The sequence below is a fragment of the Phoca vitulina genome, unplaced genomic scaffold, assembly GCF_004348235.1.
Source record: "Phoca vitulina isolate PV1807 unplaced genomic scaffold, GSC_HSeal_1.0 scaffold45, whole genome shotgun sequence".
In the NCBI taxonomy this organism is placed as follows: Eukaryota; Metazoa; Chordata; class Mammalia; order Carnivora; family Phocidae; genus Phoca; species Phoca vitulina.
This window is the reverse complement of record NW_022589748.1, coordinates 2,769,212-2,773,897: the sequence shown is the minus strand read 5'-3', so window position 1 is coordinate 2,773,897 and position 4,686 is coordinate 2,769,212.

Sequence of the window (4,686 nt, the reverse complement as noted above, 5' to 3'; positions counted from 1 at the left end):
CGTCACGTTGCCTACCCGGCGGCTGCGCGAGCCCTCAACCCCCTCGCCCTCCCCCTGGCGGTGGCCCAGCCACCCCTTTATACCCAGCCGCGCGCTCCCCACCGCGGCGCTCGGCTCAGGGGCCGCGAGGAGGCGCCGATCGCTTCGTGCCAACCGCCACCAACCGCCCGGCGCCCTAGGGCGGCGCGCCTGAGCACGTGGCGGGGACTCACGGCGCGTGATGGGGCACGTGACGGGGAAGCGCGGAGCTGGACGGGCCACGTGACGGGGACGCACCAGCGGGGTGGGGCGCGGAGTATGATGGGAGATGCGACGGTGGCACACGCAGCGCCGTGGGGTTTGTGGCGGGGCCTGCGGGAGCCCCTGGCGGGGGACGCGTGGCTCATGAGGAGGTAGGTGGGGGGGACCACGAGAGGCGCGATGGGGAACGTGAAGGGTTCGCCTGTGGCAAGACGGGGCTCACGGGGGGAATGTGGGGGGAACGAGAAGGGGCGCGTGGCTGGGCTGCGCAGAGTGACAAGGCACGTGACAGGGGTGGGACAGCGTGAAGGGGCGCTCGACGCGGAAAGCTGTGCGAGCGGGAGCACGCGGCCGGGACGTGTGGGATGGCGCGGGACACGGGCCACCCGGGTGGTGGGGGGGACTGGGGGCTGGGGGCGGGGGCTTGCAGGGGGTGGGGCCTGTGGCGGGAGCGCGCTGGGGGGGGGGACGAGGTTCCAGAAACGCTCTGCTGCCGGCAGCCGGCCGGCCCCGCAGAAGTGGGTTATCTCCCCCTTTTTCCGCTTTCCCTCGTCCTCCTCCTGGTACCGGAGCCGTTTAGGCGCAGACACAGGCCTTTCGAGCCCAAATGCCCAGGTCATGAGAAAACAAGGCGACGTTCCCTCGCATCTCCCGTCATAAACCCGCAGAACCCGGACCCGCTCCCTGGCTGTTACGGGGTCGCAGGGCTCTTGTCTCACGGAGCGGAGGACCGGACCTCGTGGGCACGCAAGGGTTGAAGTGAGGTCAAAGTTGATAAAGTGAAGGTGAGAGCGAAAGGAGAGAAGCTCTCTGGAGTGAGAGGGCGCCCGAGTGGGTTGCCACCCAGGTGCCCCAGTGGCAGACTTTCTTTTTTTTTTTTAATTTTATTTATTTGATAGACACAGTGAGAGAGGGAACACAAGCAGGGGGGTGGGGTGGGGTGGGGTGGGAGAGGGAGAAGCAGGCTTCCAGCCGAGCAGGGAGCCCGATGCGGGGCTCGATCCCAGGACCCTGGGATCATGACCTGAGCCGAAGGCAGACGCTTAAGGACTGAGCCACCCAGGTGCCCCAGTGGCAGACTTTCATGGAGAACTGACGGGGAAGCTTGTGGCCTTGAGTTTCCTGTGCCATCTTGGTTTGAGCGTGGACTCTTGATAACACGCCAATGACTTAATTGTTTGAGGTTTGGACATTTTCTAGGATTACACTGGAGCCGCCAAAGAAAATTACTACTTAACATTTAGGGCCAGGTGGTCTGTTTCCTTATCTCTTGTTCACCTGGCTTAGCGCTTCTGCCTGCCAGGAATAGTTTCAGAGCCCAGCCAGGGGCCCCCTACGTCTCCCTGCCTATACCTTAACCCTTTCCTTATTCATGGGGGTGCAAAGCAAGGATGGGCCTGATCCTGCCCCCTCCGGCTTGTTCCCTGGGTCCATCCTCGCTTGCCTACTCCAGGACTGAGAGGTCGCCCCTCTCTCCTGCACCAATCTTGCCTTGACTACTGGGTCGTTTGTTCAGCTTAGATGTGTCCTAAAATGTCACATCTTAAACAAGCCCCCCTTTGTCCCACGTCTCACAGGTGGCCCCGTTTCTTGCTCTTCACAGAAAAACTTTTCACAAGAGTTGCTTTGAAGGCTTTCGCAATGATTTTATGTCCATCCTTCATTTTTCTCTTTGACCCACTTCAGTACCACTTGTCCCTGCTCCGTGTCACCAGCACTGCACTGAATGCCATAAGCCATAAGACGCCTCTTTGTCCTCAGATTAATGGACTCTTGCCAGCATTTGATGAAGCTGATCTCTCCTTGAATGCTTTTTTCTTTTCTGTATTAGTTTCCTATCATCTTCACAATCGGTTACCAGAAGACTAGCTGTTTGGAGCAACAGGTATTTATGATCTCACCTACTTATCATCAGTTCTGTAGGTTAGAAATCTGACACCAGTCTCACTGGACTAAAATCAAGGCCTCCGCCTTAATAGAGGCTCTCGGGAAGAACCTGAAGCCCATTCATGTTGATAAATCCAGATCCTTGGAGCTCTATACCTGAGGTCCCCACATCCTTGGCACTTATCAGCCAGGGGCCATATTTAGCTCTTGCCCTTGCTCCTGGGCTCCCTACAGGTCAGAGTTAGCAACAGCATGCTGAATCTTCTCATGCTTTGAATCCTCTTGCCTCCTCTTCTGCATGCCTTCCTGACTCTTGCCCGGGAAAGTTCTCTACTGTTTCTTTTTAAATGTTTTTTTATTTTAAAAAAAGAGATTTATTTAGGGCGCCTGGGTGGCTCAGATGGTTAAGCGTCTGCCTTCGGCTCAGGTCATGATCCCAGGGCCCTGGGATCGAGCCCCGCATCGGGCTCCCTGCTCAGCGGGGAGCCTGCTTCTCCCCCTCCCTCTGCTTCTCCCCCTGCTCATGTTCTCTCTCTCTCTGTATCTCGAATGAATAAATAAAAAAATCTTTAAAAAAAAAGATTTATTTATTTTTAGAGAAAGCGTGTGAGGGGGAGTGAGAGTCCTCAAGCAACTCCCCACTGAATATGGAGCCTGATGCAGGGCTCAATCTCAAGACCCTGAGATCATGACCTGAGCTGAAATCAGGAGTTGGACGCTTAACCAACTGCATCCAGTTCCCTACTGGTAAGGGGTCCCAAAAGTTTCCTACTGTTGAGAGGTCATATGGATCTGCTTCCTGGTGACTACTCTCCTGATTTTCCTCCTACCTAACCAGCTGTATCTTTTCAATCATGCTCTTCTTCCTGATCTCTCTAGTAGCAGCCTCAGGGCTTTGTTCTTGGTTGCTTGCCCTTTTCTGTTCTTAATCCCAGAGAGAGCCTAGCCATTCCCACATTTAAATATATGATGTAGTTTAAACAGGTGGTATATACCTGGCCAGCCTAGAGCCTCCCCTGAGTGCCAGAGCTCTGGGCTCCTGTGCCCAATTGCCTTTCTCAGTGGTTCTCAAAAGTGTAGTTCCCAGACCAGCAGCAGTGTTGTCTGGAAACTTGTTAGAAATGCAAATTCTTGAGCCCATCCCTGTGCTCCTGAATCAGAAACTCGGGCCAGAGGCCAGAAGTTTGTTTTTACAAGCACTCCAGGTGATTCTGTTTCCTGAAGTCTGCAGACCACCGCTACGCAGTTGCTCCACCTGGATGTTCTCAGGTGTCTGACTCTAGATTTTCCCACCTACTGTTTCACCTTGATCTTTTCTGTATCAGGCTTCACTATGTATCCACCCAGGTGCTGAAGTTAACTGTGTATCTACACAGTGGCCAGAGTGGTCTCTTAAAAATACCAGACAATATTTCCTTGTCTTAAAATCCTCCAATAGCTCCCACTGCCCTTGAAATTGTTACTATTATTATTTTAATTTAAGTAGGCTCCATGCTGGGCCCCAACATTGGGCTCAAATTCACGACCCTGAGATCAAGACCTGAGCTGAGATCAAGAGTCCGATGCTTAACCTACTGAGCCGCCCAGGCTCCCCTGCCCTTGAAATTAAATCTAAACCTTTACCCTCCTCTGCAGGGACCTCTCTGGCAACCCCTCTGACCTCCTCTCCTGGAGTTCCCTCTCACTACGCTCCAGCTGCTCAAGTCTCCTCTCTAGGGTAGCTCGTACATACTGAACTCTGTCTAGTCTCGGAGACTTTGCATTTGCTGTGCATTGCCTGATCTGCCCTCCTGTAGTCTTCTTGGTAGCTGGCATTTTTTTTATCCTTAAGGCCTCAGCTCAACCATCCATCCTCCCTGCCCTGCCCCTTTCTAACGTATCTCTCAAACAACCCATTACCTCCTGCCCTTTTTGTTCACTACACCGTTTACTTCCTGCCTAGCATTTAGTACTGTGATGTTGTCTTATTTATGATCCTATCGCACTCCTACTACCATTGTATTACAGATTCTGAAAGGACAGAAACCTCATTGGTCTTGTTCTCTGATGTCTCCCTCATGCTCAGGTTGGTGCTTGATACGTAGCAGGTGCTCAGTAAATATTTGTTAAAATAATAAATTAGCTTTCTGCATAGCTGTGCCAGACCTTGGTCTTACTTGTCATGGAGTAGAGACTGCCCCCACTGGCAGACAGGAATGCTTAGGCCTATGGGGGTCCTGCAGGTCTAGAGCTCTCCCTTCCTTCCTTCCTTCCTTTTTATTCATCTAAACGTTTTTTTTTTAGATTTTATTTTTTATTTATTTGAGAGAGAGCGCGCATGAGCAGGGGGGAGGGGCATGTAGAGGAAGAAGCAGGCTCCCCACTGGGCCTGACATGGGGCTCAATCCCAAGACCCTGGGATCATGACCCGAACTGAAGACAGACGCTTAACCAACAGCCACCCAGATACTCCTCTTTCTTTCTTTCCTTTTTTAAGATTGATTTATTGAGATGCCTGGCTGGCTCAGTCAGTTAAATGTCTGCCTTCAGCTCAGGTCATGATTCCAGGGTCCAGAGTTT